The sequence below is a fragment of the Numida meleagris genome, chromosome 13, assembly GCF_002078875.1.
Source record: "Numida meleagris isolate 19003 breed g44 Domestic line chromosome 13, NumMel1.0, whole genome shotgun sequence".
Lineage (NCBI taxonomy): Eukaryota > Metazoa > Chordata > Aves > Galliformes > Numididae > Numida > Numida meleagris.
Genome location: NC_034421.1, coordinates 1,731,358 through 1,755,298, shown reverse-complemented (window position 1 = coordinate 1,755,298; position 23,941 = coordinate 1,731,358). Strand labels below are relative to the sequence as shown.

Sequence of the window (23,941 nt, the reverse complement as noted above, 5' to 3'; positions counted from 1 at the left end):
CAAGTTCCCAGTATTGCTCAGCTGGTCTGATCCATGCCCCTCGAGAGCCTTCTTGTCTTTTTTGAGATCCAAATATATGTGCAATAGGGCAGCCCCCAGAGACAGCTCTTGTTGGATTCCAGTGCCCCTGCTGGCTTGAATTACTTCGGCCAGGTTCCATGAAGGCTTTGGCTTTGGCTGCTTGCTGTTACCTATCCCAGTTGGCTCAGCAGACACTCTCAGCTTTAGCTCTCAGTGAGCAGGCAATACCCTGGATAACAATCCTCTGCTGACCTTCAGGCTCTGTGATGCACCGTGAGCACAACTCAGTGAGGGGATCAAATGGGGCAGCTCCACCATGACCCTGTGGAGGTTTCCAGACACATCTGAGTGCAAATGAGACATCACTGCAAATCAGCTGCTGGAAAATCATGTAGCTCTGACACATCGCTGCGTAACCAGGCCAGTTTCTAACGGGGTAGAGAAGCGGTTAGGTTGTGTTAGGTATAGAGGTGGTTGAGCCTTGCTCTGAGCTCATTCCAAAGGATGCGAATCCACTGATCTGATTAAGAAGGTATATCACATAGGTGTGCATCCTTTTGGATATTACAGGAAATAGGAGCATCCTGCTTTAACCTGCGCAGGTGGGTGAGAAGAGTCCAGTGTGGAAGTGGCTACCTGCTAGGCTGTGTCAAAGTAGCATACGTTTTTTTGGCCACTAGTAAGGAGGAAGACTCTCAGTGCCTCTTTTCTGACTTCAGAGAACTGAGAAAGTTCCACCTTTTGTATTGCCTGTGCAATTTAGTCATATCCTGCAAGTCATGTGCAAAATCCACAAATTGCTTGAGAAAATGAATTGCTACCAAAGATCAGTACCCAAGAAAAAAAAGCGTCTGTTTGCGAGTTGTTGGAGCTACCACCCTACATTTTGAGTGATTATTTTGTTAGTTAAAACTTTAAACTTCTGGTAGGATCAGTCTGTCTCACTCATTTCCTTTGTGTCCCATGGCTGCTGAGACATCGTCCCTCTTCTGAGCCTAGGGTTAGGGCTGGCCTGGTTTTGATACTCTATAGACTTTGGTGGCATCTGGCAGTAGCACCACCAGCTGTTGCAGAGACGATAAAGAAGAAAGACAGACAAGAGAATTGAAAAAAAAAATTGTAATAAAAAATGTGACAGAGTGTGTTCAAAGACTGCCTTACAAATGTATGTTGAAGGAAAATTTGGATACAAAGCTTCTGTGCCTTTCACACAAACCTTCTGCTGCCTTACTCAGCTCACCAAGGGCACAGGAGGAAGAAGGAGCGTAAATTTGCAGGCAGAATTGCATGCTGTATCTCCTTCGGGAACTGAGAAGCTGTTTAAGTGAACCTAGAGTCTTTGTTTTCCCAGCACCTTAGAAATTTCTCTGTGTTGTCTTTCTTTCTGAGCCGCTGCACTGATACTTTGTTTTAATGTCTTACGGAGTGAGATGGGAGAATTAGCAAGAGTTTTGCTTCTGGCAAGATCATCTAGGCTATCTGCTGGTGGCTGAAGGTAGAAAGTGCCTCCTCTGCACGTGTCTGTGAGCGCCCTGGGGTTTGTGAGAAACCTCAGTGGGATTCAGGTGAGATGCAAACCAGTGGGAGCTGGTGGGGGTCGGCTCCTTCCTCAGGAAGCTGTGAGAAGGGAAAGAAAGGAGAGGGGGGCACGCTGGTGTCCATCGGACTTCGTGCGGGTCCCATACAACCAAAACTCCAAGGGAATGCTCTCAAAGTGATGCAGGTAGCCCTTCATGAGGCCCTCCTCCCCACAGTGGCTACAAGCTTTGTAAAGGAGCTTGTCCCTTCCAGCTGCTCTCAGCGTCCTGCTTTTCTCCCCGAGGCTGCTACCCCTTGGTGGGCTCCCATCTGCTCATTAGTGCGTTGCAAGCCAATGCTGGATTTATGCTCAACACCAGGGACACTGCACTATGTTCGTGTATCTTCTCTCTCACTGAAGGTTGATATATTAAGCTATAATACAGAAAATATTTAGCGAAAAATATCCGGACTGTTACTTCTCAGAAACGGGCAAGTTTTTGCATGCATGTGATTGCTGTACTCAGTGTTTGATCCCAGCTGGAATCCAAACGCTTTTTTTTGCAAACCTAAGAGGGGTTTGGTAAAGCACAGGACAGTGTAGGAAACTGGTACAGTGAAAAAGAAGTACAAACAGTCCAAAACCAACCCACGGTGGCAGATACTCGTTAATTCTTCTGTTCTGCCGTTCCTTTGTACATGTATGATAGATATCATCCAGAGTTATCCAGTCCCTGGGGTTCAGTATGTCTCCAATTGCAACTTACCTGAAATCTCCAGTGTCGCTCAGGACACAAGACTGAGGCGGGGGTTAAACAGGCAGGGTGCTCAGCATATAAAATAGTCATGAATTCCAATAACTTGATGACAGCTGAGTGTTATTTTTAGAATGGGATTGACAGGTGTTGGTTGAGCGGTGCTGTGTCCAGTTAGCTCTGATGGGCCCAGTAAAACAGCACTGAAGACAGTGACAAAACGATGTCATTGCTGAGTGAGGACAATATTCTGGTCCTGTATGGCATTTTTGACATGCAGTGATCCAAGTACTATCTTTTGCTCACTTTTTTTTATGGCTCATTTCTCTATTCTGTGCTGTTCTTGCCTCTGAGGTCATGACAGAAGGAGAATAAAATGTCAGCCCGGGATACCTCTGTGATAGACCTTGTACTTTTTCCATTGGAAAAATGAAAGCATTTAATAGAACGGAGGCATTAATCAGTGAGTGCAGTGTGATATCCTCAAAACAAGGCTCAGCGCTGATATTAGTGTCAGTGGGCACTGATTCTAAACACCCATCGTGAAGATGAGGGTAAATGACTCAGTCAAAAGAAGCTGACAAGAATAACTGTATTTGTGCGGTCAGAGCATCCTGTGCTTACGCACAGTTTGTTTTCTTACTGTTCTTTGTCAGTGAGGGAATGTTTAGGGTTCTGTCTTCTATTCTTCTGAATCCCAGTTGTGATTCTGCTGTCATCTCACTTTGGATTGGGGATGGTAAAAAATTGCTGTGCATTAGCACTTACTGGGCTTGACCTGATAACCTGCTGTTCCATGGAAGGTGGATTACAGCTTTCATTCATGGCCCGAGCTGGCCTCATTATTGCAATTCTAAGGGAAGCAGCAGTGTAGCTGGGGTCCTAGTTTACATTTTTTCTTTCTTTCTTTTCTATAGATCCTTGGCAATGGGGGGAGATTGCAGCGCAAGCACTTCTCTGGATTACTCTGTCACCGATGTCAAATCAAAGCATCAAGGATATAAATCTTCAGGAAACATCTGGCCTCACTTCAGCCAGGTTATGCAATGCCTCAAGTACATTCAGCAGATCATGCTGTGTTCTCCATTTGTGTAACGCAAGCTAATGTGAATATCGAGTCACATCAGTGATGTAGACAAGTCGTCTAGAGATTAAGACAGCAACTCAAACTGGGAAGTTCGGCCTTTCAGGTAAGACTAAATGTTAGGTTCAAGACTGCCAGCTATCCTGCATTTGAAGAGTTATGGGAACACCTCAGATTTTGGGGCTAGAAACATCAAATCTTCTTCCACCAGGAAAGCAGTTGGTATTGCAAGCAAACCCTGTGGGCGTTTATATGGAGCTGCAGCACAGTAACACAGCAACGCTCTGGTTGTGCTGGGTCAGAGAAATTTGGATTCCTCTAGCCTTTTCTTAGATGTTTTTCAGATAAACAACACGTCTTTCTCCCACTTGCAATCACATTGATGGGCTTCACTTGTCAAAGCTGCAGCTCAGGGTATGCCATGGGGCTCAGAAGGAGGAAAAACGGAAGAAAAACCTTCAGGGCAGAAAAAAGGAAAAAGATAAGCAATAGGATTTCAGTCAAGAACTGAGGCTGATTTTGGTTTTCATGGTAATGGATTTGTTCAAAGAGAATATATTTAATCTATAGATCCAACCTGGGATTACATGGAAAGGTCACTCAACTCTGCTTGTCCTCCCAGTCTCTCATTTCTGTGTGACATCAGCAAAGCTTGAATTTTAATATTTGTTATATTTAGGGCAGATGATCCACCCAGTCAGAATCAAGGATTAGGAATTCATTTTATAAACCATTATATAAAAAGATGACAAAATTTGACCCTGGCTCCATCTCTCTTAGTCTCTACTTGAGTCTAATTGTAAAAGCAGGATCAAAATCTAAAGAGAAGCGAATATAATTGGTGCTAGTAGATGTTTTTGCTTTTGCTTTTTCCTTTGCCCAAGAGCTTCTGTACACAGAAGCACTGAGGTAGTAGAGGGCGGCTTTGTGAATTCTGATAGTTTGTACCAAACAAGATGACTTGGGAGCAATGAGAACGACCCCAGCTGTTGTCTGCTGGTAGAAACCTGTTAAACAGAAGAAGGACAGAAAGTTATTTAATAATTACAAGGAAGGAAGAGCACATGGCTTGAAGTGACTGGTTAGTAATCAGTTCCCGCTGTGAACATTTTTGTCCTGGCCATACAATATGTGAAGAGAAATGAAAAGCATGCGTAAAGAAATCAGCATTGCTTCATAAACGGAAAAACAGAAAGTTCACTCAAAAATGAATAATGTAGCCAGCACGACATGAAAGCCCATTGCTTTAACGTCTACTTTAATTGTATCAACCTTTTAAAACAATTAAGAATGTGGGACTCATCACTTTTCCTTTCATTGTGGCGCTTTTCGTGTGTATTTTGAAAGCATTTCTTATCTGGTTTGCTTCTACAGCTTCAACTTAAAGGTCATCGTGTTCTCTCAAGATATCGTCTTGCGACAGCTTTTTTGGTATTCTCAGCAGTGCTTACGGCACGGTGGCTGATCGTTCTTCACAAACTGTAAAGGAAGTAAGTGGTGCGTACGCATAATCCAAAAATAATGGATATTCCTTGTGAATTTTAATTTAGCGCTAATTAGCTGGTTTTCTTTCACGTACATGTTTAGAACACAAGGAATAGCTTTGGCCTTTGGAATAGATTTTGGCACTGAGTGATGTGAAAGAACTTTGTATAAGCCTCAGAAAAAGAGGGTGCGTGAACACAAACGCTGCAGCAAATGAAACTATGATTTTAAAATTCAGTGACATAGAGAATGACAATAGACTGGAATGCCTCCAGAATGCTGAAGAGCCCAAATTGCCCACTGATAGCTGCATGCATGAAAAGGCGATGAGATTCATCCCACGGAAACCAAATATAAGAACACTGAAATGTTTGGGATGTGGAAACAAATCACCCTTAGGGAGAGGAAGGCAGCGCTGCTTGTTCCTGGGGGCTGGTTCCCCCGCTGACCTATGGCATGCACTTGGCGGTACTTCAGTGGAGCATTGGCATGGGGTCATCAGTTGAAATAGGAACAGAATTTGTCAGCAGTGTTCCCAGTTGTCAAACTTTGTTGTTTTCCTTCCTTTAATTCACTTGTGGCAGCGTTATCTCTGCTTATAGCCAGTTCTTTCCTTCCATTATCAGCAGTGTTGTCTGCAGGAAGGAGCAGGGCTGAGAAGGGGTGGAGATGCCAGTGTCCATGGGTGTACTGCATTTCTCTTATCTTCAAAGAGGCAGAGGGGGCAGCAAATCCTTCACAGCACTGAAACAGTTACCAAAGTAATGCCATGGAGACTGCCATTTTTACAGACCCCCTTTGGTCCTAACCTTTGAAGAATAGATGGAGGTGCTGAATAGAGACTCTGGAAATCTTGATTCAGTTCCCAGTGCCACCAAGGGCTCTGTGATTTATGGGGCAAAAAATCTCAGCCTCTCTCAATTCAGTTCCCCACGCATAACCACACAGAACAATTTGGAGTAGGAGTCACCTGCCATGACGTTATTTCTTTATCGTAAGGGAGGCTGCCCCTTGATTGAGTCCCCAGATGACAGCAATGTGAAATGAGCTGACCAGCTCCGTTCTCAGACGGCTTGCTCCAGAGCAGCTCATAGGCTGTGGTGAGTGTCCTTGCTCTTAAGTCATTTTGAACATTTTACTTTTCATCTAAGGATGTTTTTTCTTTGAGATGAAGCCATCTGCTCAATATTTAATAGTGTTTTATAATCCCCTGTTTTCTCCCCAGAAAAGCCCTTAATATGAGTCATAATATAAACATAATTTGTAAATGAAATGTAGGCCTGGATCAGTACCTCTCTCCTTGCTGCAGGGTAGCATAATCACTGAAAGATGTTCTCCTAATTGTTATGAGGACAGGGAATTGTTTCATTTATGTAAGTGAAGTGTGTTGTAAAGTTGTCTGATGATGGGAGTTGACTCTGAGGCTTCTGTACTTGTGGCAAAATGTCAGTATTCCTAAAGCATCTTGCAGTCAGCAGTTTCAGAGGACAGGTTATTTGCAAAATAGCCTCCCCATTATAATCTAGTGACACACAAATCTGCTCCCTAAGTTCCACCACTGGCCTTTCCAAAGCCAAAGTTAAATGGATTCTGCTCCAAAAGCTGAATCGTCACTGAAACTGCTGTGCTTCAGACAGATTGGCTGTTATGGAGCAAATAGGGCTCCTACATTATTACTGAATAATTTCCCAGGGACCTATCTTCAGTGCGTGGTAATACGGTGCATGGTAATATTGCAGTGTTGTAGCTTCTGGATGGTCTAATAGACGCATAATCTTAGTTGAGTGGAAACCCAGATGCTCACAGACTTACTTGGGCAGAACAGTAATTTGCTGTAAAAATAGCCCCCTAAATTCAGTAGGAGAGCATATGCAGGTATTGTTCAGTATGTGAAAATGTATTCAAACTTCAGTAGCTAATACCAGTGCCTTCAGCAAAGTCACTTCTTGATTTCTGCTATGGAAAATCTTAGGCTCTTTTCTGGTGGGCAATATGTTTTTTCTTTGCATAGTAATAAAATGTGAAAAGTACATTTAAGCATACGCTGGAGGTCTCCTTATCCCCTCATCACTGCATCCTGTGTGTACAAGGGACGTTATTCACAATCACTGAATTCTCCAAGAATTCATACTTGCAGTGAGCCCGTTGGTATGTACAGTACCCCACTTGTCCTGTTTGTGAACTGTTGGTCAATTTTTGCCTTGGATCATTTCTGGTAGGCAAGAAAACCAGGTAAAGCAGGTATATTCCTTAGGGAAACCACCTTTTCTTTGCTCCCCAGTTCCTATGTGCCCTAACACAGTGGAAACCATTTCTCCTGCTCATGTTCTCACCAGCTTACTTTTGATCTTCCATAACTGCTTTTTCAGGGGCAGTGACAAGCATTTACCTCGGCGGGTGAGGATGACTCTTCCCTCTGTTGTTTCCCTTACATTCAACACAGGAGCTGCTAACCTGAGTTACTTTGCTCTAGTATTGCTATTGTACTGCACAACAAAGATGTCATGTTAAAACATTATCACAAGAACCATCCTCGCCACTCTTGGCCTAGTCCCTCACAGCAAAGAGGCTTTTCAACATGTATCTGCAAACCATCTCCAACAGGACCTTTCCCTGACCTGCGACATGCAAGTGCACATCTTGCCTTTCGCATACTGAGACATGCACTTGCCCAGTGTGCAATGCTTCGGGGTCACCTTGGCTTATCGAGGTCAATCCCCAGGCATTTTGCTTTGATAAGCAAGGCCACAGCCTGGGACAGCAGCCCCACAATTTATACTTGTGCTGCATGGACTCAGACCTGTGTGCATGCTCAGCTCTCACCCAGATAAAATAGCCTGTGATGAATTCCACTGTAAGAGCAGTAAAGAGAAGCGGTGTGAATAGGGTTTGAAGGAGCAGAGGAAATAAATCTAGAGAGTGCTTGAAACAGCCTGTTAAGAAAATGCGGTGTAATGCACAGCTCCTTGTCCTCACCCACAAAGAGCAGCCTGCAGGCAAAAGACACCAAAACAGGTGAGGTGCCAAATGCAGCTCCACTCTCTGTATTCGATTAGCCAGATGCAGCAAAATAATGAACTGTATTCATCTAGTGCAAGTCTCTCTTATTGCTTGCTTGACTTGATGGCATAGAATTACCATAGATAAACTAGATGCAGATAGTACCTCATTGTACCAAAACCTCAAAATAATACACTACTAATGAAGGCAATGTTTGTCGTGTAAACGTTCAAACCCACTGAAGGAAGCTAGATAGAAATCTTCATCCACTTGAATTTGTATGTAGATGTAGCAGAAATGCTAAGTCACAGCCTGAAGCAGTGATGGAGCAGCTGGGGGGAAGGCAGGGCCAGCCAGGGGAGCTCAGGTGCAAGCAATGCAATGCAGCTGTGTGACCGGAAGGGTGCAGCCAGGATCCACCCCTTCCCAGCCCTCCCTTAAGGGCTGGCAGTGGAGGCAGGGGGATCTCTCTGGAGATCCCTGTGTACCTGAGGCCTTCTGAAGGTAAGCAGCTTCTTTCCTTTATTTCTGTGCCCACGACTGTTGCCTTTGAGCAAGCCCTCAGTTGCTGTAGCCTAGGACCTTGCTGCTCTGCTGTCACTGCTGTGCTTTCCGTCGCGTTACAATAGATTTTATCCTTATCCACTAGATCAGACTCGCAGTTGTTTGAACTGTTATTTGGAACAAGATGATCTTTAAGGTCCCTTCCAACCAAAGCCATTCTGTGATTCTGTTTACCGGGACATAGTTCCTCTGCCATAGCCTCAGAGTCTAGCTGTGGGGAAAGAGTCTTGCACTAGCTTTCATTCAAAGCAGAACAACTCAGGTTGTTGTCAGCCCAGTAAGCTGAAACAGTGGTAGCTTTCACCACCCAGCTCTTGCCTAACTTTTACAAATGTAAGAGTTTCACCAGCTACTGCATAGCAAATGATATTGTGATTCTTCTGACAAAATATGTGTGAGAGAGAATCAGAAATATTTCAAGGAAGGTGAAAAAGAAGTAGCCTGAATGAGAAGCTGGCACCGTGCTCTTCTGAGAGCTCACTCACAGAAGTTGCTGTAGATAAAGGTGCTTTATCACATCGCTCAATGTTTTTGTTAGGAGTGAGGATTTTTATGTTACTTTCAGATAGAGTCAGACGTATTTGGTGTAGTTCTCTGCCATCATGTTTTCCTTCTTTGAGAAATGATAAAGTTTTGTCTAACCTGTAGGAGTGAAAAGAAATAACATAATTTAACACCTCAACACATCAGTTTCCTGTTTAGTTTGATGGGCTGACTATGATTTACAGGGTTTCATTATGAGACTCAATTAAATATGGAATTTGTAATATTCATGCAGTTTCTATGCCAAATATACACAGTGCTGATGCAGCAGGGATCTCAAAATATCAACCACCTGCTTGGGAGGAACAGAATTACGAATGCATCTCCTTAAACAATAATTCATCATACTCAGAAGTCTAAAGCTAAGCTACTCCAGAGCCAACACAGCTGCTTTATCTTATTGGAGGGTGGTACTGCTGACTTACAGTGCTGGTTATCGTTCTTGTAATTCTTGACTAAGAATGCAGTCAAGGATGTGGAGGCCTGGGAAGCAGCGCTGAGTGTGGCGTGAAGGATCCTGGCTTTTGGATGGAAACCCAGATTTGTGAATCACATGTCTGCACCGCTCACGCAGTGCACCAGGAAACCAAATCAGTCAGGTTGCAGAACTTTAGGGAAAACCTTTGCATACCTCACTGAGAGCTGCAGGGCAGTAACCAGTCTCCTCAAGGATCCTCATCCTCAAACCCCTCCAAAAAATAAAGAAGGTTATAGGAGAGAGACTTCCCTAAGTGAGCTCAGATGCAGTACCAGCTCACAAGTCAGAACTCACCTTTTTTCCCTCAGGAAGGATGCTCTGCTCAGAAGAATGAAGTTAATTATAATCTCCATGACTTGGTTATAAGAGGACTTTGATCTCACAAGATGTAGGTTTATGATTATTATTTTCCTAGACAGGCTACTGCTATACAAGTGAGACAGGCTGGGAGCACTCGCAGCTCAGCTTGGAGGACCTGCATACAGTGTAGGGATATACGTTCAAAGCAGAAAGGAGATTTTGGAACGTGAGTGGGGTTTGGGGGGATGAAAAACAGCACTGTGGTATGATAGTGGCTTTAAGTCCATTTTTGCTTCAAGGAGGCAGAATCCTGCTGTGCTCCTTTCAGACAGGTGTAAGTCTAATTGGCCCTTTAGAACTTACATTTTACAGCTTCCCTTAGCAGCCAGGTTCACTGATTAAGTATCCTTCATTAGGAAGCTTTTCCAGTCTCTAATTTAAACCTTTGCTTCATGCGGAGCCAGGCACTTTCCTTCCCCCTTTGGTGACCAGGACAATATTTCAGAAGTTCCTTCTCCGCAAACTTTTTGAGTGTTAGGGGACTGTTACCATGTCTTCTATTTTTGAAGCTCCACACATTGACCACTTCTTCTTTTTTCCTTATAAAAATGAAAAATGTTTTACTTCTTTGTAATGCCTGCTGCTCTCCTGGAGTTAGGGATGGCTCTGCCCTTCCTGTTGGCTGGTCTGTGAGCTGACTGTGGAAGCTCTCAGTCAACAACGAGGCTGTCGTGGTGCTTAACAACAACTTAGACATCCCGTGATAAAAGCCACCAGAGGAATTTCAAGTAGTCAGAGCACAGGCAATCCTAACACTGCAAATACAAGCTGTTGAGAAATATCAGTATTATCAGTAGTATCCTTGCTTTAAAATAGCTGCTTATAGACAAATCAGCTATTTCTCTCTGGCAGGTTTGCCTTCGTACTCTTTCCATGACTGTCTGCTGGGAGCACGTTCCTGACCCAGCGCTCCTGCAGCCATGGGATGGATGCGTCGGTGCAGCTCGGAAGGACGCGGGCACCTCTGGGGGCTGACTGCCAGCTCCCATCTGAAAACCACACTGAGCCAGGTAGCTCAGGAGTGTTTATATTAAAGAAAATCTGCACTTTTGAAAAGGCTGGGACCGCCTCCTTATCATCAGGAAATAAACGTTAGGGTTTTAACAAATAAGGGCAAGGAAAAGTGTTTTCATCTGAACTCATGTTGCCTGAAGCATAAAAACAGACGGAGGGCTGTTTTCAGACATAACAACAGGCTCAGGATAGTGTGAAAACACAGCAAGGAAACTTAAGAATTTGAGATTACAAGCCAGTTTGCTTATCTCATCCAAAAACATCTTACAATCAGCGTTTTCATCTCATCAACCATCTCTTCTTACCTTTTGTTTCCAAATAGTGCTGCAGGCTTGGTTCTGGGATGGCTCTTCAACATCAGCGATGTCTGCCTCCCCCATTTGACAGAAGCTCCATTTCAGTGATGCAGAAAATTAATCGGGGCATTATATTTCCTTTGTATCCAGACCTACGTACTGTTTCTGTGGCTGCAAACGTAGTAATTCTTGAATGAATGAAACAAAATCAGACTCCTTCTGCATGATTTCTGAAGCTGATAGCAAAATCAACCATGAAGGAGCATAGACATTCATTCTAACCGTATTGGGAAAAAATTCTTTGCACCAATTAGAGAGATTACAGTGCTCAAAGTGACGCAGAGAACTAAATAATCAGGCAGATACACTAACCGGATGTCACTTAATCAGACAAGAGGAAGCAGTACCCCACAGTGAATGGAAAGCGCTCTGTGGGATGCACATCTGCTCCCGCATAAATTTCCTTTTATCCCCATATTCACATTTTCTGTGGCCATCCCTCCAGCCCACGAGTAGCTCTGCCATGCACGAGTCCCTCCTGCGCTGGGTGGAAGGAAGGAGCTCTTGGTGCGTGGCCGTGTGTGCCCAGGACGCTGCTGCCGTGCGTGGGCTCATTGGGCGGCAGCGCCCTAGTGAAATCTGACATGTCAGGAGGGAAAATGTGGGTGCGTGTTCTTAGCTTCACTCATTACAAATCTCTGCTGGGCATGTCACAGGAAAACTGACATGTAACTAAAGGCACAGAAAGAAAGAATGTGGAAAAAAAAAAAAAAGAGACGAATAATAGAAAAACCTAGGTATCACCTCTGCTCAAATGCAAGGCTTTGGAATAATAGCCACGCTAAGGTTTATAGAAGTCATTAAAAAACCTTTGTGATGCTCAAACTCTGCTACTGACAAATAGTTGTTTGTACCCAGAGTTAATAAATAGATGTTTGAAGCGCAAGTTGAGCTAATGTGAATTCATGCTCAGCTGTGCGTGTCATGTTTGGATGTAAACACCCTTTTCTCATTGTACCGTACCACCCCAGTGCTGCTGTGCTTTTCCTCAGCATTACTTATGTATCTCTTTGGTATTTCCATCTCAGCTATCATTTGATAGCTTAAAATGCATGTACGAAAATCCACTGTCTTTAAATTGGGCTCAGGATGTCCAAGTACGTGTATGTGTAGTCCAGTTAAAGTCTTACCATTGAGCTAACATGCTCTGAAATTGCAGCTTTTTTTCCTAAAAAGGCCATAAAGTTTTTTTTCCCCACCTTGTATTGCAGGTAACATTAGAAGAAAGAAAGAAGAAGAAGCCAAAGCCAAACCTTGCCCACATGGGGATTCTGCCTGGGACACAGTCCAGCCCTGCATCAGGACACATCTTCTGCACTGCAACCAGCACCAGGTAGGGCACAAAAGAAAAGCCCATCCCTGCCCAGGAGTCCACCACGGAGCCCCTTTCTATTCAGTGTCATAAGTGTGCTGAATTCTCTTGCATCGTTTTACTCATTGCTTTGTCCTTGTCTGCCTGAAGGGAACTATCTCAGCCCGCTTCGAACATAACAGCTGCAATGATTTCAATAGAGTGATGAGTATTTATTCCAGCAGGAAGTCTTGCCCCAAATCTTTCCTAACGCTAAGATCACGCTTTCTGCTAAACAGGATGTTCCATATCACGTTGTGTTAATGTGTGCGGCGTGTTTTCAACAGGCACACACAATTCAGTAAGTCATGAACACCCCCACGGTGACAGGGATGACCATGGTTCCCTAAACCTGTGGAGATAGATGAAGACAAGTATTTTCAGGATGTCTTTATAATCGCATTATTATATCCTTTTAAACATGGCATAAAGCCAGATGCCATACTGTGGTAACAGAGGAGCAAGAGAAGCAGCATTTTCAAAACTTGAAAAAATACAAGGCTTTTTCATAGGGGTAGAAGCTTTCTGTCCAGCAGGAGGATTCCTATTGAACTTGCTTGGGCTTCAGCTCCCCTCACATTGCCTTTACCCATTCCTGCACTCCCCACCATGCCCTGCCCAGCAATGGGCCTCCTCCTTGCTTTGTGCAAAGGAAGATTAAGTAGAAGGGATAAGAGCAGAGATTAAAAAAAAAAAAAAAGCATTTTTTTGCAGTAAACACAGCCTGCAGCCATCAGTTTCTCTCAGCATTGGATGGCAATTATTTCTGTGTAATAAGCAGTCACCCGATGACCCTCCCCTTCAGCGTGCAACGCTTCTGCTGTCAAGTGTTAATCCCTTTGTTAGCTACTCAGCTGCACATTCATTTAGGAGGGCTAATGACTTACACTGTTCCTTCTCTGCACGATTTCAGCAGACGTGTAATTAGAGGTGAATGGCGTCTTCCGAGGTATGGCTACCACCGGGGCCGGGGGCAAAGTCAAAGTGTTTGTCTGATTTCACCATGGGCTGTTTCAGTGAGTGAAACCATGTGGGTGGCTGCACACAAGGGAAAAGGAAGTGGAAAAGGAGAGGCAAAAAAACTTTTTTTTTTAAGAAAGGAAAAGAGTCAGTTGCTGAGCATTTGGGGAGCTCGGACGTGAAAAGGAATGTGTTTACAAATATTTATTTCTTGTTGGGGTGCCAGATTGCGAGATAAATGCCAGCAAGGAGCCTGTTGTCACACAGACTGAAAAGGTAGCGAAAGGTGAAAGGCTTTGTTTTAAAGTGCTGGAGGTCCTCAGTCATCAGCAGAATAAGTGTGAGAGCCAGAAAGTGATTAAAAAAAAAAATTTTTTTGAAGGTGAGCTGAGGAACCGCTCATGTGCCTCGGCGCTGCCTTACAGACTACAGCCTCTTTTTTTTTTTTCCTAAATGAAAGCCATCAATGTCTGCAACACCTCAAGAAATATCCTGCGGCTCTTGCACCATGGGAAGATGTCCTTTTGAAGTCCAAGTGAATCCGTGTGCATGTATTAACATCACAGGATTGAGCAGAAAAGCATAACAGGGAGCTGAGGTCCTGATGGATTTGAGGTAACAAAAAAAAAAAAACAAAACAAAACCCAAACCTCTTAGCTCTGATTTCTATGCACAAAGCACAGCCAGCCTTGCTGAGCCGAGGCGCTGCTCCGTCCTTGCAGCTGCTGGGGCTGAGCTGGATCCCAGCTATGTGTGGTGGCTGCTGCTCTTGGTGCTGCAACATGGCATCCCCAGGGCAATGGGCTTCTGCTCGCTCCCAGCAGAAGCACGGCTTCTCATACCTCCCACAGCTGCATATTGTTTCCTCCTTTCCCCCCCCTTTTTTTTTCTTTTTTTTTTTTTTTGAAAGCTTGCCCTGGGTTTTCCATCAGCCCTGGTTGCTCCCAGCAGTGTGCCTGCAGCCCAGGAGTGCGGTGTCTCTTTCCTGCACGCAGCAGTGGCTGATACCGCGTTTGTGTTAAAGAACACCGACTTCCATTCTCTTGGTTAGGCAGGAGCTGAGCAGAGTGCTAGTGTTATGAATTAAGATAATACACCTGCTTTGAATTCAGGGGCATAAATTCATTAAAAATGACAAATCAGAATAAATCAATAACTAATTAAAAATTGCTTTAATTCAGTCTGGGCTTACGATCTAATATCTCACACAGTTGTCTGATACAATTATAAACATAATTTCATGCTTAATGAAATACAAATGAAGCAAAAAGAGTGGCAAGCTCCAAAGAAACTTCTCCATCAGTCGCCTTTGCGGCCCCTCCACCCTGCCTGCATCTCTGTCCCATCCGTTAGGAGGCAGATCTGATGGCGAGCAGCCATTGCAGCACAAACTGGAGTCTTATCATTCATACGAAGCCATGTTGTTTCTCAGGTCTTTCTTCCCCCTTGGAGCGCTGAAGAGCAACTCGAGCAGCCTCAGAGGAGGTGACGCACCTGGGGTTTCCATCGCTGCACCCGTGCAGGCACATCACCGGCATCGCTGCGCAGCCAGCAGGGACAGGACACGGCGTGGCTGACAGCCGTGGGGTAGATGGCAGTGGAGCACTGATGAGGACATTGGATTCTGAGTGACTTGCGATCTGCTGGTAAGCAAACCCAGTAAATGAACATTTCTGGCATTTTTCTCTAAGTTTATTTCATCATCTTTTTCACTAATAGTGCTGTTCTCCTTTTGAATTATGGCAGTAATTTCTCTCCCGTTTGACTAGCTGTCTAGCAGTGCTCCGTGGTGTCCTTCTGAAAAACCTTGCATGCAGTTGCATGCTCGCAGCTACGGACAGGTAGATCCAGGTGAAGCACTGACACCCTTTCTCCCTATTTTCTCATGCATGTATTCTGTGAGCCTCAGTGGTGCCCATCCTCACCACGTGCCTCCAGCATGGGAGGGAGAGGGTGCAGCAATCCCATTTGATTTGAGCTGTAATGATCTTCATGAGAAAATCTGCTAAAGGTAGTAAAGCTTGCCGTAGCTTGGGTCTGTACAGTGAGCAAATAATATATTGTTTTGTTGTGGTTTGTATATAATTGGATTGAAGTTTGTTGGAAACTTAGCCCAGACTCACTGAAAGGTTCACACAACCTTAGACCGGGCAGCTTTGCGTGGCTCAGGTTTAATTATGAATGGTTCGCTCAGCCTCAGTAATGACTCATATTCACTAACTATCCCTTCTATGAGATGTGACAAAAGTGTATTTCAGAGATGTGAAGCATAATTATTTAATGATGAAGTAAAGTTGATTAGGAAGCCTTTAAGCTATTACGCTCTTGGTAGGGTATTTTGCAGTCACTGAATAAATGAACATAATTTAATTCTTAAAAGCTCTACAGCTCCTGCTGGCTCTGAAAATGATATGTAGCTAACAAGTTAGGTTTTTTCCCATTATAGAATTCTATATGCTACAACAAAGAGCATACAGAATTCAATGCACTGCCAGGGAAAACTATTCTTAGTGACTGCCCAGGCTAAAAATGATAGAACTCACATATCCAGTAACAATCATGAACCTGACAAATCAAGCTTGTAAGCCTGTGGTGTGATCTGAAAACCTAACAAGCTTCCAAGAAGGATCTCTGGTTTAAAAATACTTTCCGGATTCTCTCTTTTTTTTTAATTCTTCATGAGACGTGTAAGACAGAACAGCATGAGACCAGCAGGCAAATGGCTGTGCCATCAAAAGGGTATATTTATATATTATGTAGCTGTGTTCCAATTATGAAATTGATCCCTGGATAGAAATCCCTTAAGGGTGGCTATTAATGAGATTGCCTGCTCTGCGTGCATCCAGTAATAAGATTAGGTATGCATTTATCCTGAGCAGAGATAAACCAATGACAAGTTTGTGCCAAGATAAGACAGTTTTGAAAGGCAATTAAACATGGGACATAATGTGCGTGCATATGTCTGTGGGAGGTTGTGGGATGGAAAGTCTCAGTTTTCATCTGCAGAAGTGCTTCTGAGTGTAATAGGTAGGGAAACAGGCTTCTCACAGTGGTGAGATTAAATCTGAGCTTAAAAATCAAAATATTTGAATTGAGAATTTACGAGTCGGTTTCGTGAAACGTGCAGACTGGCCTTTTTGCCTTCTCCCCCACTTTCAGAAAGCCTGAGAACACCCTTGGCTGTCACCAGCTCCCCAGGCAGCCCAGGTTCCCCCAGCACACACCCCCCCGGTACCGCGGGCAGCGCCTGACTACATCCAGGCTCCTCCATGCAGGAGTGCACATCAAGCCCAGCAGGGGCACTGCCATCCCCAGCTCACGGCCATTGGAACTTCTTGGTTGCTCATGGCTTTCCTATGAGACAGCTGAAACAACCCCTGAAACCCTCTCTTTTTTAAAGTACTGGGGCGGAGTTTCTCGTTCTTACGTTGTTGTTACTTCTTCTCTTTCTCAGGATGGTTTTTGGCGGTAGCATCTCCAATAATTGGTGTAGGCAGGGTGCTGAGAGCCAGAGCCTCTGGCTGTGCACCTGGAACCCCTGGGCAGCGCTCGGGACATCAGGCAAACGTGTGGAGGGGGAGGACAGTTACAGCCTGACTTCAGAGCGGTCCCTGGGGAGATAATGGGCAGTGACTGGATTGCGGAGGTTGGCAGTGAAGGTGGGTACCAGCGTCATTTGCGCTCGCTTCATTTTCGCCCATTCAGCTCAAAGTTGTTCTGCAAGCGCAAATGGGAGCAGCCCAGAGGCTCCCATAAACCAGACTGGGTGTAAGACCTTGTCACCAGCACTGTATGAAGAGAGCACTTCTAGTAATGAATGCGAGTGCCTGTCTGGGGGTATTTGGAAGAACCGAGCAAAAGTAACAGTAGCTTTTAATGACAGAACACTTTCTAAAGTCCCGTGCTTCAAACATATCGGCACTTCAGTGGTGTGTGAAAATAAAGCAGTTAGGTTCTGTGGGAAATTCCCTTTCCACGTTTTTCTAAAACGTGAATGCTTCACATTCAACTGTCGTGTCAAATATGCAACTTTCTTAAATTATTTTAAAAATGTGGATATTTGACGCTTTGTCTAGGTATGCTTGAGGGGAAGAAACAGGCTTTGGCCATGCATTCACAGACTGTAAGGCAGCAGGGTTTTAAAATACCCACTAAGTCACTATTCTGTCCACTGCGTGGTGAGTGTGTAAGCTGTATGTAGGAAACGTGACTGCGAACTCTGGAATGTTGCTGTGTACTTTTAAGAGCCTTCTGGTCAGAAGTTGCCAAAAACATATGGTCTATGTTATTAATTATATTTAGCACTTTTCTTCCTCATTTATTCACAGGTAATTATTTGCTTACCTAGCTCGAAGTGGGCCAGAATCCAGCTCTTAACTGTTGTGGAAATATGTCACATTTCCCTCTGTCAAGCGGAGCCTTTTGCCAGCCCCTCTCACTCTAGAGCAGCTATGCACCTGGCCAAGCAAAGCTGCCCTGCTCCTTCTCACTTAAAATAACTCGGAGCCTTGCCTGGCCATTAAAAACTTTAGTTCTTGAAAGTACTGTGAAAAGTACTTTTCTAAGTACTGTGAATCTCAGTAATTCAGTAAGAAATAACAGATTGTTCTCCTGTTTGCTGCCTGCTCCCTGCCAGGACAGCTGGCTCTCCCCGGGTCTGTGCCCGAGTCACTGCGGTGCTCGGCAGTGCCGGAACATCTCCTGACCATCACTTCAAAGGCTCTGTTTTGTCTTGCCTCTTGGGATGCTGCATTCCAATTTTCAACAAAATATAAGGGTGAAAAAAACCCACCTCCCTCAGAAATTCTCATCAGAGATTTACTCGTTGGACTCCAGAGTCTGAGCTCTTTCTGAAAACTCTTTTTTCTTTCTACAAATATCCTTCTTTCACTGCTCCCTCCGGTAATCAGGATCCCAAAGTGTGTTCTTTCTGATGAGGATTAAGCCATGACCTGTGCATGATTGCAGGAAATAAGCCTTTAAAATATGCCCAAATGCGCTGCTTGTTTGAAGTTACTGATCCTTAAAATAGATGTCTGAAAAAATGTGTAATTTCAAATGTTTTTGCAGATATTGTTCCAGTATGTGTAACAAGGGGTCACATCAAGCCAAGTTACATCAGTTGCGCTCCATTATATCATGAACTGAGCCAAATGAGTCAAAATATACAGTAATACTTCAGCTGATAATGAAAGCTTTATACAGTTTCTTTCCCTAGATGCTTTTTAGGAAGCATTAAAACATTCAGCATGATTTGAGGGGGGGGTTTATTTTAGCTATTTGCCAAAAATCTTTTCACTATTCGGAGTATTTTAATGTATTGTGAGAAAGGACGAATAATTCCTCCGCATTCATTTTCTCAATATCACTCACGATTTGACAGCCCAGCAGGATATCCTCAGCCACCAAGTGCTCTGAGGCCGCAGCTCACCTCGGTTGGACCATTCCTTCCTCCCAGCTCCCCCTTGTCTTTCTGCTCCGCGTCATTTCTTGTTCAGTGATTGCCTTTTTCAGAAAGGATGGTCACAAGTGGGGGTTGTGAGCTGGTACACCTGAAATTAGGAATTGCCACTGCCTTGTTCCTTGGCACCTTCTGCTTTGTTCCTAGCGTGGGGCATCTGAGCTTCAGATTCTTTTGCAAGGAAGATGCACAATGACTCTAAGCTCTGTTTCCTAAGTAGGTTTGCCCATCGTGACCAGGTAGACCGAGAGAAGGCTGAACCAGCACAGAAACACCGGGTGGTTCAGTCATAAGAGGTTCTGGGAAGCAGAGACTGACACTTCTCATGGAAACCAAATTTCCACTTGTGTTGTGACCTTTCTGCTCAGAGATGGTGAGAAAAGACTTCTTTTTTTCTTTTTCAGGGACCTTTTGCGATATTGGTCATCGTGTGCTGTCACTGAAACCTCAGCGCAGGAAGCTGATGCTTCCGGAATCCTAAGGTACTCACTGTCATTTATAGGTCCTGTTCCTCTTGCCACTGAAGCTCCTTCACTGTCATTTAGTGTATTGAGTATATGGATAATAGTAGAACAATATTGCTCCCTCCTCATTAGTCTCTGAAGGCAAAACATCATTTGGTCCTACTTAATGTTACTTTAATCTTAACCAAATTAAGATAATTTCAGAAGTTTCACCTTTACTGCGGTTACTCTCTTATGCCCATGTGCATACAAACTCCTGAGGAAAACATTTCAGGCTTTTCCACAGCGATGATCAAAGGAAAATCACAAATGCAATGGACTTCAAAGCAAAGGGCAATGGCCCAGCCTTCACTCAGTCCACGTGCACAAAACTGAAGGGCACATTACCTGGAGATGGGAGAGGCGCAGGGCTGTGCTGCAAAGGGGTTTGTATTTGATATCATCTACTGACAGTGACGGGTCACAGCCTTGCCACAGCTGAAGTCTGTTGAGAGCCCCACAGCAGCACTTCAAATGCCGCACGCTATTTATTTGCATGCGATCTGAATCCACCCTGCTAGCGTGTATTGCTGACAGGTAGGAGAAAAGGATTCATTGCCTGCACTGAGCCAGCACCAACAAGCCGGGAGGTGAAAACTCAAGAGCTTCACTTAAGACAGCTAAAGCCTCCATTTCTGCACATTGTGGTGCCTGCACAGTCACAGAGAAATAAATCTTGGTTAAATTTTTGATGAGCTTTCAGCTGCTGTAAATAATTAACTAGGGCCTCTCTCATTTGAACACGGGTGCAACTTTTCATGTTTCAAACGCTTCCTGCCTCATTCCCAGGGGGATTGCTCAAGTTATTCAGGTCACTTTATTTATTTATTTATTTGTAGCATCACCAGTCAAAACAAATTTTGAACCTTCAAGCAGGGAAGGGAGAGAGCAGTTTCCTTTTGATCTTACTCCAGGTAAATCCCCAGGGGAGCACGTGTCTCATTTGCAGTAGTTGAATAATAGAGATTGATAGGTTAATCAGTTCCAATACAATTTATGGAGTAATACCGTGCGCTCATAGCTGAAGTTTTGACGTTTCTCAAGTCCGGCTTGTTTCAAAGATGATGGTGCAGGATAGCACAGGACAGTTTCTTAAAGACAGATGCATTAACGAGGGCACCCCTGTGTCCCCCCCAGCTAAAGTACAGCAGGCTGATCCTGCTTTTGATGTGCTGAAGTATGACAGCACAAGTACTGAAGTCAGTTCTACTTCTCCACCAGGTAGCAGCATGGAAAATGGGATCTTAAGATCAATCAATCTGTCCCTTCATTAGGTGTCAAAAGGAGCTCGGATATTATTTTAGGTGAAAACTGGGCTATCGTGTGAGTGTAGGAAGTGGGCATAAAGTGTATTAAATATTGGATTCAGGCCCCTAATTAGGGGCTTTGATGTCCTATCATAAGACTTCAATGTGCAAATTGGATACCGAGAGCATATTACTAAAATAGCTCCTTCCTAATGACTCCATCCTACTACTGTCCAAAAAGCGCAGGCTGTGCCTGGACTCTCATTTAAAAAAAAAAAAAAAAAAAAAAAAAACAGAACAATACCATGGAACGAAAACAGCATTATCCAGTCTGCATCTCCAGTTTTCCAAAAAGGAGAAAGAAGAGAGTGGATGGAGTGGCAGCTTTGTGCTGCGTCTCAGGACAGCTGCCCTGCAGCTCCTCACCATCACTGCAATGTCTCTGGGCTTCAACAACATATCCAGCAGAAAGCAACCCAGCCACTGCCTGCATCCCTCTGCCTCGATGGTGTCATGGGAAAATGAACATACCTGAACTTGCAGAGGGCGTCAACAGCATTGCAGATGTGAGAGCAGACTGCACTCTCATCTGAATTTCTTGTGATGACCTACCCAGGCCTTTCAAACTCGTTAGTAATCCAAGATTAATGACCTCAGGCTGTGCCATTTTGTAACTCAGTACTTCAAGCACCAAAGACAGCAAGCTCTTCTGGTTCTGCGTGACTTTCTTTTTCTCATGGGTGGTGTGAACTGTATAATTTGCAACCATTTTGTTATTCCCCAGGAACCTTGGTTACTATTGTTGAGCATTTAGCATAACCAAGTAAGTTGCTGCATGCATGACTCTAACCATTTTGTCTCCTTTTGCAGGGAGAACTGTCATAACTGCGTGACTTAGAATGCAGACTGAGAAAAAGCCTCCTGAGAAGTGCCATGGTTGGAGCCGCAATGTGTGCAGAGCACTTCGGTGCAGTGGGCTCAAGATTCTGCCACGAGGCCGCCTGAGCCACACGCTGTTCAGCTGGAGACTTATTTAAGATTTTCTTCAAAAATGTCCTTTGGTGCTGTCAAGCTCTACAGGTGGTTGCAGTAAATTACACACGTGTGGACAGGTGTGGATTGACATAGATTTTTTTTTTTTTTTTTTTTAGTTGATGATGTCGTTGTCAATATATATATATATTTAGCCATAGGCACTGAAAGGATCAGCAATAACCAAGAAGATTGGGACCAACAGAGTAGGCTGTAAGCCGCAGAGTGAGCAGCAGCACTGCCTTCCTTCCCAGCAATGGAGTTTGATGGCAGCCTGAGGTGCACAGTGCAGCAAGGCAGCTGCATGCCTGCCAGCCTCCGCAGCTGGGGGCCTGGGTTTGTCTCTGCATTCAGTTTCCACCCCTGTGTCAGACTCAAGACACCGAGGGCATCTGAGACTCCTCCCAGGTTTCCATCTTCTTCATAGAGATGCACCGATTATATTTGGAAATCTGGCCTTTAATCTCCCTGCGCTGCAATTCTCACTCGTCATTGCCTTTTTAATGTTTTCTAGTGTAAATGTGATTTCCCTGCTGCAGCTGCTCTTTCAAGCTATGTGTTCATGGCAAGATAGGACCCCCAACATCATTTAAGAGCCACTGTAATGCAAATAAAAACAAACATCCCACTTTCCCTTTCTTTTTCAGTCTTCTCCAGCTTAGTTCTTCTATATCCACACACGGCAAGTCACCTACCATTGCTGTGGTCTCAGGCTGATGATGTGGATTTACTGTATTGTCATAGTATACTTTCTATTTCAGTGCCTCTGGAGCATGATTTATTACAATGACAGACCACACTACAGTTTGCATAGCACGCTTAATTCATTACCATTTTTTTTAATACAGCTCTTTACATCATCTCCAGCATTTGGGAGTATATATATTTATTTTAATCACCATGTGCTGAATATGTAATTTTTTTCCTAGGTGAAATTTCCTTTTAATGGAGGCTGGGTCATGAGAGAGCAATTAATTGAGTTATGTGCACATATTACAGAATAATTTAAAATCAGCTTTTGGGTCAGTCTTTTTTTAATTATCTATTTTATCAACTGTTTTTGACTAGCAGTTTAGATAATTGTGTTTGCCTAATATCTGGAAATGTAATTGCTTTTAGACATCCTTTATTCCAAGCCTGGCATCGTTACCTGCCTCTGCATACTGCGCATGTTTGGACCTGTCTGCACAATGACAGATTTGTGGTGACAGCTTGTATAACTTATTTATGAAATGATAAATTATTTTTGAATTAAAGTTCACAGACTGGAAATATGGAGAAACACCTCCTTGCTGCAGAGGATCCGTTAAATAAGTCAAAAGGAAACTATGAGTATTGGCAAAGAGCACATGTCAAGTGTGGGACACTGTTAGACTGGTTCAGGGAGCCACTCCCTGGATGCAGTGTTTGAGGTAAGAGTCTCTGTTGTTGGAGCCACATATTGTGAGAAACATTTGAAAGACTGCAGACCACTGGGCTGTTGGTGTTTTACTGTACAGTGGGGAGAAGTGGTGTCCTCCCAGGATGAGCTCAGAGCAGGAAGGGGGGGGAAGTGTTTTGAGGGATTTCGCACAGCCTGCACCTTCTTTTGCCTCAAGCATGTCTACTGAAGGGACGAAGGGAGGGAGGAAGGGAGGCAGGCGGGCGGGCAGGCAGGCAGGAAGGAGAAGGCAGGCAGGTGCGAAGGCAGGGAGGGAAGGAGGCAGGGAGGGAGGCGGGCAGGCAGGAAGGGAGGCGGGCAGGCAGGGAGGGAGGGAGGCAGGGAGGGAGGAAGGCAGGAAGGCAGGCAGGCAGGGAGGGAGGCGAAGGAAGGCAGGCAGGCAGGAAAGGCAGGCAGGCGGGTGGAAGGCAGGCAGGCGGCAGGCAGGCGGGCGGAAGGCAGGCAGGCGGCAGGCAGGCAGGCGAAGGCAGGCAGGCGGCAGGCAGGCGGCAGGCAGGCAGGCAGGAAAGGAAGGCAAGGAAGGCAGGCAGGCAGGAAAGGAAGGCAAGGAAGGCAGGCGGGCAGGAGGGAAGGCAGGCAGGCGGGCAGGCAGGCGGGCAGGCAGGCAGGCGGGCAGGAGGGAAGGCAGGCAGGCGGGCAGGCAGGCAAGGCAGGCGGGCAGGCGGGCAGGGAGGCAGGGAGGCAGGCAGGGAGGGAGGCAGGGAGGGAGGCGGAAGGCAGGCAGGCGGGAGGCAGGGAGGCAGGCAGGGAGGGAGGCAGGCAGGCAGG

At 44.8% G+C, this 23,941-nt stretch overlaps 2 long non-coding RNA genes across 28 annotated transcripts in view; one reads left to right on the top strand and one right to left on the bottom strand.

Annotated features, from left to right (window-relative positions):
* LOC110405871 overlaps nt 1-23,941 on the top strand; it is a 162,510-nt gene that overhangs the window by 131,142 nt on the left and 7,427 nt on the right. For 7 of the 27 annotated variants that reach the window (XR_002443134.1, XR_002443138.1, XR_002443144.1 and 4 more), the window contains 9 exons: nt 3,212-3,484; nt 4,753-4,868; nt 5,863-5,963; nt 12,390-12,511; nt 13,950-14,104; nt 14,922-15,135; nt 16,944-17,148; nt 19,355-19,432; nt 21,571-23,004. This is a non-coding gene — a long non-coding RNA (uncharacterized LOC110405871). Of the gene's footprint in view, nt 1-3,211; nt 3,485-4,752; nt 4,876-5,862; nt 5,964-8,217; nt 8,368-10,660; nt 10,819-12,389; nt 12,512-12,816; nt 13,479-13,949; nt 14,105-14,921; nt 15,136-16,943; nt 17,149-19,354; nt 19,433-21,570; nt 23,427-23,941 lie in introns of those variants that run through there. The other 20 variants (XR_002443150.1, XR_002443142.1, XR_002443158.1 and 17 more) reach the window with 18 other exon arrangements.
* Nucleotides 14,643-23,941, bottom strand: part of LOC110405872 — a 219,041-nt gene continuing 209,742 nt past the window's right edge. Inside the window, exon 11 of the long non-coding RNA XR_002443160.1 lies at nt 14,643-15,129. This is a non-coding gene — a long non-coding RNA (uncharacterized LOC110405872). The remainder of the gene's footprint in view (nt 15,130-23,941) is intronic.